Source organism: Amaranthus tricolor, chromosome 1 (assembly GCF_026212465.1).
Source record: "Amaranthus tricolor cultivar Red isolate AtriRed21 chromosome 1, ASM2621246v1, whole genome shotgun sequence".
Taxonomy (NCBI): Eukaryota; Viridiplantae; Streptophyta; class Magnoliopsida; order Caryophyllales; family Amaranthaceae; genus Amaranthus; species Amaranthus tricolor.
The window spans coordinates 42,635,298-42,648,143 of record NC_080047.1 but is presented as its reverse complement, the minus strand read 5'-3'; the positions used below and the strand labels follow the sequence as shown (position 1 = coordinate 42,648,143).

Sequence of the window (12,846 nt, the reverse complement as noted above, 5' to 3'; positions counted from 1 at the left end):
CAAGGCTTGCACCTATATTCCTGATTGATATGGGATAATATCCATTTCCTTTGCACTTGATGACTGATATTCGTTACTATTTGCACCAGTATACAACATTAGTACCCTTCTTAATACCTGATATATTCCCTTGAGAGAATCTGTAATGGATAGAATCTGCGTAGTAGAAAAAAAGGAAGAAAAACAAAGAATGGATATGCTGCTTTTGAGCACTGCTAGCTCCGAGAGGTAATTTTATCTTCATTCAGCTTATCAAAGCCTCCTTATTTACATTGCATAGAGTGTGAACAAGTCAAACAAACCTTTTGCAAAATTGTTCTAGAAACATTCCATTGTAAGGTATTTTATGACTTCAATAACAGAACTCCCTAAACTCCGTGCATAATGCTATTCCCAAGCACTATGAATATTAATGAGAAGTTCTCAAGTTTGCACCAACACAATCAGAAAACTATTCAGATCGATCACAAAAGCCAATTTGCAATCGTGACCAAAACCTTATCAGTGCACAATGGTACTTTACATTATAATATTTTCATTAGGAAAGAGTACTTGATAATATATTGTATTTCCTCCGTTCCATAATACTTGCACTTATTACTTTTCTTGGTTGTTTCACAGGACTTGCACTCTTTCCATCTTTAGTAAAAAGCAACTCGATAATTTTCTATTTTACCTCCATTTTATTGTACTCACCACATCATTACTTTTTCAGCATTAAAACTTCGAGAGTGAATGTATTTGGAAGTTGTAACTTTTTTCTATGCGAGGGAGTGAGTGTCCTAAATTTTTCCTTAACACCAATTTATTGCTTTTCCTGCTAGCGTATTTAGAATGTACGAGTGTTATTTATTTAATATATCTTGCGACTATTCTAGTAATTTTTTTTGTGCACTGCTTATGTCAAATAGTTGCTGGAAATTTGACGTTGAGCCCATTTATCTAATTTATTGCTTCCGTCATGAGAAGTTTTTTTCTACAGTACAAAGATGCACAAATGTCGGTATATATTTCCAACCCCCAAAGTTGGTTTCTACATCAAGTAACAAGATATGAAGCACTAATATTTTGGTACTATAGTCCTTACCGTAAATGAGTGTACCCATACAACACAAGTCATAAGTTGTGTTATTGCTAAATGTTAATAGCCCTATGATAGATTGGAAGAAAAAAACAATCATAGTGAAAAAATAAGACCAAACACTGTATCGCTATAGTATTTTAAAGGTGAAATAATCTATCAAACTAGTCTTGTTGGAAACTCCTTATTCGGAATTCCCTCCAAAAATAAACGTATGCCACTTAATACAGCGAGCACACGGTATTCTTTAGTAAAAGGCGAAAGAATAGTTCGCTATGTGCTCACTGCGTGGCTGCGTGATTTTGTTCAAAATCAAAATACCTATTTATAATACTTCCAAGGCCTGCACTTTTATTCCTGATTGATATGGGATAATTTCCATTTCCTTTGCACTTGATGACTGTTATTGTTTGCCCAACAATTTCATTATATCAATGGTCTTGAACTCTTGATACCTGATATTTCCCATTGAGGAATTTCAACAAAAATATCCATTGCCAAAGACTTTAGATCTCAAGATAAATATTACTTTCCAAATATGCATTTCCATACCCACTTATAAAATTTCATACCCGCCCTCCGCCATAGGTTAAATTTTCATACTCATGTCTACTCACTGGGGTACCTCCGCCGTAGGTAAAATTTTCATACTCATGTCTACTCACTGGGGTACGCATCCTCATCCAGTATGGCTGTTTTACCTAGCTCTTCACAACAATATAAAATGCTTTTGCAAGAACAAACACATAAGAAAACAAGTCTAACAAATCTTCTGCAAAAATGTACTAGAAACATTCCATTATACTGTATTTTATGACATCAATAACAGAACTTCCTAAACTCCGTGCTTATTGCCGGTTCCAAGCGCGTATAAAGGAGGGTGAGCGGTAGGTTAGTGACGATTATTAATGAGGAGTTTCTCAAATTGGTTCATAAAGATTTTATTTTATTTCTCTTTGGTTAGTGATGATGTGTAGATTTCTTCTACTTTACCTTCTGCTTATGTGTTGCTCCAGGTTTTACTTCATATTCTTTCTGACTCTGTATTGATCAAGTCTAGTATTTGTCCACATTGATAACAAGAGAATGGACAGAGGCCGCGCCAAAATAGGCACCTCCATTCACTCTCCTTTAATTGTTTCCCAGTTCATGTGTTACATTATTACTGCATGACCTCTACTTTCACCAACACAACCAGAAAACTATTTGGATCGATCACGAATGCCATTTCGCAACCGTGACCAAGACCTTATCTAAGTACAATGATACTTTACATTATAATATCTTCACTAGGAAAGAGTGCATCATACTACATCGTACTTCCTTCGTTACATAATACTTGCACTTAATATTTTTTTGTTGTTTCAAAATACTTGCACTATCTCCATCTTTGGTAAAAAGTAATTGAATAATTTTCTTTTTTACCTCTATTTTATTCTCACTCACCACATGATTACTTTTTCACCATTGGAGCTTGGGAGTGAATGTGTTTGAAAGTTTTAACTTTTTTTTTCAGTGAGGGGGTGAGTGTCCTAAATTTTTCCTTAACACTTCCTGCTAGCGTATTTAAAATGTTTGTGTAGCATAAATGCATAATGATGCAGTTTAACTTTAGACATGTAAATCGTGCTATGTTATGGTGCATGGTTGATAGTTGTTTATTTTTGTAATCTTGTGATGATTCTAGTGTTTTTTTTTTTTGTTTATTTTGTTGCTTTGCTTATGTCGAATAGGTTGCTGCAAATTTGACGTTAAACCCATTTGTCTGATTTTAATGCTTGCCTCAAGAGTGTGCTTTTCCTTACGAATCCAATTTATATGGATAGCATGTTTAATTAATCACTTCTTTACGATCAACAAAGATGCTCAAGTATGAAATGGTAATTTCAATCCCCAAAGATGGTTACATCGAGTAATAAGATATGAAATAGTAAAATTCAGAACCATTTTCTTGCATGTCATATTTTGTTTAACTAGGTTTCTTATGCAGAATTACGCGTATGGCACTTTCCAAACTAAAATGAGTTAACATTTTTTTAATATGGGTAATTAGTACTGCTGAAATGTGGTGACTCGAACAATCGGACCTCTGCGGGGTGCGGAGTGCGTTTTGTCTTCATTTCACGGCTCGCGTAATGGCGGTTTCTTGGCACGTTTTTGGCTGGTTACTCTTAGTATTTGACGGTTTTTTGTATTTTCTTAACCCTAATTTCTTTTTATTATGAGGTATACTATATGAAGGCCCCATATAATTAGAATTAGAACAAGATGCAATGCAAAACACAAAGTGAGGAAAACTAAGAGAGAAAAAGCTTGGAGAGCCATTGTTGTGATTTCTCGTGTTCATCTTGTAATCTCCCGGTTTATATTGAAAAGTTTATTCTCGGTGCCGATGGATGTAACTATCACGTTGATAGTGAAGCATATTAATTTCTCAGTATGATTTTCTTTATTGTTTGTTTGAATCTTTATTGTTTCATTATTGTTTTCGATCTTTACTTCCACTACCGCACAACAAGTGCACTCTTCAACTTCAGGGACACAAGCATACAACCTAGAGATCAACAACCAAGGCTATGATTATTCTTGATCACCCACTTATCCCATCCAGGTAAGTGATTTGCATCGAAGTATGCATCATCATTTTAAATTCATCTTTCTTTTGCTTGCTCTCTTAGTTTCTTAGTATGGGATATATTACTATTCTAAAAAGTATGGGTCATGAGATTTGTTCCGACATCACGAACTAATTTCATCACGGGAGTGTATCAAGTGATTATTTGAAGTATCAATGATCATATTTCCAGCCCCATGTGTTACACTACTGCATGACCTTGGTTTGCCTAAATAAATCACTCCTAATTTTTTGCTTGTTATTCTCAGCTTATATAGAATAATCGTGTAGCATATTGGTAAAGGCATATAGCTCTAAATGGTTTATCTTTGATGTCTATTTGTAGAAAGAAATGAATAAAGATCATGCATTGTTACTATTGTCCTTAACGTAAATGAGTACCCGGGCACGGGGCGCCACAAGTGACAAGGTGCTAATCTATTGCTTTATGTTGTAAACCTAGAAATGAGAGATGCATTTTCAAGGTTATCGGAAATTTGAAGGTCTTTTTGCAAAAAAAAAGGACTTAATGATAGATTGGAAGAAGAAAGGCACAGCCATAGTGCAAAAACAAGGCCAATCACAGTATCGAGATCATATTATAAAGGGGACACAGTCTATAGACTTCTTGTATTTAGTATTTACTGCACAAATGCAGTTCCCAACACCGGCAGCCACAAATTGTGATAGTCTCTCACCCAACTTCGGAGATGGTAAGTGCAGTGGAGCCCAACGACTTCGGCCAGGATCCCTCTTAACTCATTAAAGATATCAATTAAGTTTCTGATCCGCCCAACCTGAGAATTGGAACCGCCAAAATTGTTTGAAACCGGAACATTCGAACCAGCCCAACCTAAGTGACATGTTGGACTTTTAACATATGATCATTGCTTATATCATATATCCGTGCACAATAAAAACTTCTTGTACTAGTCTATTAGAAACTCCTCATTAGATAAACATATGCCATTATATGCAACGAGCACACGGTAAAAGGCGAAAGAATAATTCGCTTTGCGCTCACTGCATGGCTGCGTGGTTCTAGTAGTTATCAAAATAGCTATTTATAATACTTCCAAGGCTTGCACCTATATTCCTGATTGATATGGGATAATATCCATTTCCTTTGCACTTGATGACTGATATTCGTTACTATTTGCACCAGTATACAACATTAGTACCCTTCTTAATACCTGATATATTCCCTTGAGAGAATCTGTAATGGATAGAATCTGCGTAGTAGAAAAAAAGGAAGAAAAACAAAGAATGGATATGCTGCTTTTGAGCACTGCTAGCTCCGAGAGGTAATTTTATCTTCATTCAGCTTATCAAAGCCTCCTTATTTACATTGCATAGAGTGTGAACAAGTCAAACAAACCTTTTGCAAAATTGTTCTAGAAACATTCCATTGTAAGGTATTTTATGACTTCAATAACAGAACTCCCTAAACTCCGTGCATAATGCTATTCCCAAGCACTATGAATATTAATGAGAAGTTTCTCAAGTTTGCACCAACACAATCAGAAAACTATTCAGATCGATCACAAAAGCCAATTTGCAATCGTGACCAAAACCTTATCAGTGCACAATGGTACTTTACATTATAATATTTTCATTAGGAAAGAGTACTTGATAATATATTGTATTTCCTCCGTTCCATAATACTTGCACTTATTACTTTTCTTGGTTGTTTCACAGGACTTGCACTCTTTCCATCTTTAGTAAAAAGCAACTCGATAATTTTCTATTTTACCTCCATTTTATTGTACTCACCACATCATTACTTTTTCAGCATTAAAACTTCGAGAGTGAATGTATTTGGAAGTTGTAACTTTTTTCTATGCGAGGGAGTGAGTGTCCTAAATTTTTCCTTAACACCAATTTATTGCTTTTCCTGCTAGCGTATTTAGAATGTACGAGTGTTATTTATTTAATATATCTTGCGACTATTCTAGTAATTTTTTTTGTGCACTGCTTATGTCAAATAGTTGCTGGAAATTTGACGTTGAGCCCATTTATCTAATTTATTGCTTCCGTCATGAGAAGTTTTTTTCTACAGTACAAAGATGCACAAATGTCGGTATATATTTCCAACCCCCAAAGTTGGTTTCTACATCAAGTAACAAGATATGAAGCACTAATATTTTGGTACTATAGTCCTTACCGTAAATGAGTGTACCCATACAACACAAGTCATAAGTTGTGTTATTGCTAAATGTTAATAGCCCTATGATAGATTGGAAGAAAAAAACAATCATAGTGAAAAAATAAGACCAAACACTGTATCGCTATAGTATTTTAAAGGTGAAATAATCTATCAAACTAGTCTTGTTGGAAACTCCTTATTCGGAATTCCCTCCAAAAATAAACGTATGCCACTTAATACAGCGAGCACACGGTATTCTTTAGTAAAAGGCGAAAGAATAGTTCGCTATGTGCTCACTGCGTGGCTGCGTGATTTTGTTCAAAATCAAAATACCTATTTATAATACTTCCAAGGCCTGCACTTTTATTCCTGATTGATATGGGATAATTTCCATTTCCTTTGCACTTGATGACTGTTATTGTTTGCCCAACAATTTCATTATATCAATGGTCTTGAACTCTTGATACCTGATATTTCCCATTGAGGAATTTCAACAAAAATATCCATTGCCAAAGACTTTAGATCTCAAGATAAATATTACTTTCCAAATATGCATTTCCATACCCACTTATAAAATTTCATACCCGCCCTCCGCCATAGGTTAAATTTTCATACTCATGTCTACTCACTGGGGTACCTCCGCCGTAGGTAAAATTTTCATACTCATGTCTACTCACTGGGGTACGCATCCTCATCCAGTATGGCTGTTTTACCTAGCTCTTCACAACAATATAAAATGCTTTTGCAAGAACAAACACATAAGAAAACAAGTCTAACAAATCTTCTGCAAAAATGTACTAGAAACATTCCATTATACTGTATTTTATGACATCAATAACAGAACTTCCTAAACTCCGTGCTTATTGCCGGTTCCAAGCGCGTATAAAGGAGGGTGAGCGGTAGGTTAGTGACGATTATTAATGAGGAGTTTCTCAAATTGGTTCATAAAGATTTTATTTTATTTCTCTTTGGTTAGTGATGATGTGTAGATTTCTTCTACTTTACCTTCTGCTTATGTGTTGCTCCAGGTTTTACTTCATATTCTTTCTGACTCTGTATTGATCAAGTCTAGTATTTGTCCACATTGATAACAAGAGAATGGACAGAGGCCGCGCCAAAATAGGCACCTCCATTCACTCTCCTTTAATTGTTTCCCAGTTCATGTGTTACATTATTACTGCATGACCTCTACTTTCACCAACACAACCAGAAAACTATTTGGATCGATCACGAATGCCATTTCGCAACCGTGACCAAGACCTTATCTAAGTACAATGATACTTTACATTATAATATCTTCACTAGGAAAGAGTGCATCATACTACATCGTACTTCCTTCGTTACATAATACTTGCACTTAATATTTTTTTGTTGTTTCAAAATACTTGCACTATCTCCATCTTTGGTAAAAAGTAATTGAATAATTTTCTTTTTTACCTCTATTTTATTCTCACTCACCACATGATTACTTTTTCACCATTGGAGCTTGGGAGTGAATGTGTTTGAAAGTTTTAACTTTTTTTTTCAGTGAGGGGGTGAGTGTCCTAAATTTTTCCTTAACACTTCCTGCTAGCGTATTTAAAATGTTTGTGTAGCATAAATGCATAATGATGCAGTTTAACTTTAGACATGTAAATCGTGCTATGTTATGGTGCATGGTTGATAGTTGTTTATTTTTGTAATCTTGTGATGATTCTAGTGTTTTTTTTTTTTGTTTATTTTGTTGCTTTGCTTATGTCGAATAGGTTGCTGCAAATTTGACGTTAAACCCATTTGTCTGATTTTAATGCTTGCCTCAAGAGTGTGCTTTTCCTTACGAATCCAATTTATATGGATAGCATGTTTAATTAATCACTTCTTTACGATCAACAAAGATGCTCAAGTATGAAATGGTAATTTCAATCCCCAAAGATGGTTACATCGAGTAATAAGATATGAAATAGTAAAATTCAGAACCATTTTCTTGCATGTCATATTTTGTTTAACTAGGTTTCTTATGCAGAATTACGCGTATGGCACTTTCCAAACTAAAATGAGTTAACATTTTTTTAATATGGGTAATTAGTACTGCTGAAATGTGGTGACTCGAACAATAGGACCTCTGCGGGGTGCGGAGTGCGTTTTGTCTTCATTTCACGGCTCGCGTAATGGCGGTTTCTTGGCACGTTTTTGGCTGGTTACTCTTAGTATTTGACGGTTTTTTGTATTTTCTTAACCCTAATTTCTTTTTATTATGAGGTATACTATATGAAGGCCCCATATAATTAGAATTAGAACAAGATGCAATGCAAAACACAAAGTGAGGAAAACTAAGAGAGAAAAAGCTTGGAGAGCCATTGTTGTGATTTCTCGTGTTCATCTTGTAATCTCCCGGTTTATATTGAAAAGTTTATTCTCGGTGCCGATGGATGTAACTATCACGTTGATAGTGAAGCATATTAATTTCTCAGTATGATTTTCTTTATTGTTTGTTTGAATCTTTATTGTTTCATTATTGTTTTCGATCTTTACTTCCACTACCGCACAACAAGTGCACTCTTCAACTTCAGGGACACAAGCATACAACCTAGAGATCAACAACCAAGGCTATGATTATTCTTGATCACCCACTTATCCCATCCAGGTAAGTGATTTGCATCGAAGTATGCATCATCATTTTAAATTCATCTTTCTTTTGCTTGCTCTCTTAGTTTCTTAGTATGGGATATATTACTATTCTAAAAAGTATGGGTCATGAGATTTGTTCCGACATCACGAACTAATTTCATCACGGGAGTGTATCAAGTGATTATTTGAAGTATCAATGATCATATTTCCAGCCCCATGTGTTACACTACTGCATGACCTTGGTTTGCCTAAATAAATCACTCCTAATTTTTTGCTTGTTATTCTCAGCTTATATAGAATAATCGTGTAGCATATTGGTAAAGGCATATAGCTCTAAATGGTTTATCTTTGATGTCTATTTGTAGAAAGAAATGAATAAAGATCATGCATTGTTACTATTGTCCTTAACGTAAATGAGTACCCGGGCACGGGGCGCCACAAGTGACAAGGTGCTAATCTATTGCTTTATGTTGTAAACCTAGAAATGAGAGATGCATTTTCAAGGTTATCGGAAATTTGAAGGTCTTTTTGCAAAAAAAAAGGACTTAATGATAGATTGGAAGAAGAAAGGCACAGCCATAGTGCAAAAACAAGGCCAATCACAGTATCGAGATCATATTATAAAGGGGACACAGTCTATAGACTTCTTGTATTTAGTATTTACTGCACAAATGCAGTTCCCAACACCGGCAGCCACAAATTGTGATAGTCTCTCACCCAACTTCGGAGATGGTAAGTGCAGTGGAGCCCAACGACTTCGGCCAGGATCCCTCTTAACTCATTAAAGATATCAATTAAGTTTCTGATCCGCCCAACCTGAGAATTGGAACCGCCAAAATTGTTTGAAACCGGAACATTCGAACCAGCCCAACCTAAGTGACATGTTGGACTTTTAACATATGATCATTGCTTATATCATATATCCGTGCACAATAAAAACTTCTTGTACTAGTCTATTAGAAACTCCTCATTAGATAAACATATGCCATTATATGCAACGAGCACACGGTAAAAGGCGAAAGAATAATTCGCTTTGCGCTCACTGCATGGCTGCGTGGTTCTAGTAGTTATCAAAATAGCTATTTATAATACTTCCAAGGCTTGCACCTATATTCCTGATTGATATGGGATAATATCCATTTCCTTTGCACTTGATGACTGATATTCGTTACTATTTGCACCAGTATACAACATTAGTACCCTTCTTAATACCTGATATATTCCCTTGAGAGAATCTGTAATGGATAGAATCTGCGTAGTAGAAAAAAAGGAAGAAAAACAAAGAATGGATATGCTGCTTTTGAGCACTGCTAGCTCCGAGAGGTAATTTTATCTTCATTCAGCTTATCAAAGCCTCCTTATTTACATTGCATAGAGTGTGAACAAGTCAAACAAACCTTTTGCAAAATTGTTCTAGAAACATTCCATTGTAAGGTATTTTATGACTTCAATAACAGAACTCCCTAAACTCCGTGCATAATGCTATTCCCAAGCACTATGAATATTAATGAGAAGTTTCTCAAGTTTGCACCAACACAATCAGAAAACTATTCAGATCGATCACAAAAGCCAATTTGCAATCGTGACCAAAACCTTATCAGTGCACAATGGTACTTTACATTATAATATTTTCATTAGGAAAGAGTACTTGATAATATATTGTATTTCCTCCGTTCCATAATACTTGCACTTATTACTTTTCTTGGTTGTTTCACAGGACTTGCACTCTTTCCATCTTTAGTAAAAAGCAACTCGATAATTTTCTATTTTACCTCCATTTTATTGTACTCACCACATCATTACTTTTTCAGCATTAAAACTTCGAGAGTGAATGTATTTGGAAGTTGTAACTTTTTTCTATGCGAGGGAGTGAGTGTCCTAAATTTTTCCTTAACACCAATTTATTGCTTTTCCTGCTAGCGTATTTAGAATGTACGAGTGTTATTTATTTAATATATCTTGCGACTATTCTAGTAATTTTTTTTGTGCACTGCTTATGTCAAATAGTTGCTGGAAATTTGACGTTGAGCCCATTTATCTAATTTATTGCTTCCGTCATGAGAAGTTTTTTTCTACAGTACAAAGATGCACAAATGTCGGTATATATTTCCAACCCCCAAAGTTGGTTTCTACATCAAGTAACAAGATATGAAGCACTAATATTTTGGTACTATAGTCCTTACCGTAAATGAGTGTACCCATACAACACAAGTCATAAGTTGTGTTATTGCTAAATGTTAATAGCCCTATGATAGATTGGAAGAAAAAAACAATCATAGTGAAAAAATAAGGCCAAACACTGTATCGCTATAGTATTTTAAAGGTGAAATAATCTATCAAACTAGTCTTGTTGGAAACTCCTTATTCGGAATTCCCTCCAAAAATAAACGTATGCCACTTAATACAGCGAGCACACGGTATTCTTTAGTAAAAGGCGAAAGAATAGTTCGCTATGTGCTCACTGCGTGGCTGCGTGATTTTGTTCAAAATCAAAATACCTATTTATAATACTTCCAAGGCCTGCACTTTTATTCCTGATTGATATGGGATAATTTCCATTTCCTTTGCACTTGATGACTGTTATTGTTTGCCCAACAATTTCATTATATCAATGGTCTTGAACTCTTGATACCTGATATTTCCCATTGAGGAATTTCAACAAAAATATCCATTGCCAAAGACTTTAGATCTCAAGATAAATATTACTTTCCAAATATGCATTTCCATACCCACTTATAAAATTTCATACCCGCCCTCCGCCATAGGTTAAATTTTCATACTCATGTCTACTCACTGGGGTACCTCCGCCGTAGGTAAAATTTTCATACTCATGTCTACTCACTGGGGTACGCATCCTCATCCAGTATGGCTGTTTTACCTAGCTCTTCACAACAATATAAAATGCTTTTGCAAGAACAAACACATAAGAAAACAAGTCTAACAAATCTTCTGCAAAAATGTACTAGAAACATTCCATTATACTGTATTTTATGACATCAATAACAGAACTTCCTAAACTCCGTGCTTATTGCCGGTTCCAAGCGCGTATAAAGGAGGGTGAGCGGTAGGTTAGTGACGATTATTAATGAGGAGTTTCTCAAATTGGTTCATAAAGATTTTATTTTATTTCTCTTTGGTTAGTGATGATGTGTAGATTTCTTCTACTTTACCTTCTGCTTATGTGTTGCTCCAGGTTTTACTTCATATTCTTTCTGACTCTGTATTGATCAAGTCTAGTATTTGTCCACATTGATAACAAGAGAATGGACAGAGGCCGCGCCAAAATAGGCACCTCCATTCACTCTCCTTTAATTGTTTCCCAGTTCATGTGTTACATTATTACTGCATGACCTCTACTTTCACCAACACAACCAGAAAACTATTTGGATCGATCACGAATGCCATTTCGCAACCGTGACCAAGACCTTATCTAAGTACAATGATACTTTACATTATAATATCTTCACTAGGAAAGAGTGCATTATACTACATCGTACTTCCTTCGTTACATAATACTTGCACTTAATATTTTTTTGTTGTTTCAAAATACTTGCACTATCTCCATCTTTGGTAAAAAGTAATTGAATAATTTTCTTTTTTACCTCTATTTTATTCTCACTCACCACATGATTACTTTTTCACCATTGGAGCTTGGGAGTGAATGTGTTTGAAAGTTTTAACTTTTTTTTTCAGTGAGGGGGTGAGTGTCCTAAATTTTTCCTTAACACTTCCTGCTAGCGTATTTAAAATGTTTGTGTAGCATAAATGCATAATGATGCAGTTTAACTTTAGACATGTAAATCGTGCTATGTTATGGTGCATGGTTGATAGTTGTTTATTTTTGTAATCTTGTGATGATTCTAGTGTTTTTTTTTTTTGTTTATTTTGTTGCTTTGCTTATGTCGAATAGGTTGCTGCAAATTTGACGTTAAACCCATTTGTCTGATTTTAATGCTTGCCTCAAGAGTGTGCTTTTCCTTACGAATCCAATTTATATGGATAGCATGTTTAATTAATCACTTCTTTACGATCAACAAAGATGCTCAAGTATGAAATGGTAATTTCAATCCCCAAAGATGGTTACATCGAGTAATAAGATATGAAATAGTAAAATTCAGAACCATTTTCTTGCATGTCATATTTTGTTTAACTAGGTTTCTTATGCAGAATTACGCGTATGGCACTTTCCAAACTAAAATGAGTTAACATTTTTTTAATATGGGTAATTAGTACTGCTGAAATGTGGTGACTCGAACAATAGGACCTCTGCGGGGTGCGGAGTGCGTTTTGTCTTCATTTCACGGCTCGCGTAATGGCGGTTTCTTGGCACGTTTTTGGCTGGTTACTCTTAGTATTTGACGGTTTTTTGTATTTTCTTAACCCTAATTTCTTTTTATT

At 35.1% G+C, this 12,846-nt stretch overlaps 3 non-coding genes across 3 annotated transcripts; all 3 read right to left on the bottom strand.

Annotated features, from left to right (window-relative positions):
- Window positions 1-1,258: 1,258 nt before the first annotated feature.
- LOC130801329 (U5 spliceosomal RNA) lies at window positions 1,259-1,375 on the bottom strand. The gene has a single exon (XR_009039561.1). It is a non-coding gene; the product is annotated as a U5 spliceosomal RNA (small nuclear RNA).
- Window positions 1,376-6,030: 4,655 nt separating this feature from the next.
- LOC130801324 (U5 spliceosomal RNA) lies at window positions 6,031-6,147 on the bottom strand. The gene has a single exon (XR_009039560.1). It is a non-coding gene; the product is annotated as a U5 spliceosomal RNA (small nuclear RNA).
- Window positions 6,148-10,802: 4,655 nt separating this feature from the next.
- On the bottom strand, window positions 10,803-10,919 carry LOC130801317 (U5 spliceosomal RNA). Its single transcript, XR_009039559.1, has one exon. It is a non-coding gene; the product is annotated as a U5 spliceosomal RNA (small nuclear RNA).
- Between the last annotated feature and the right edge of the window lie 1,927 nt (window positions 10,920-12,846).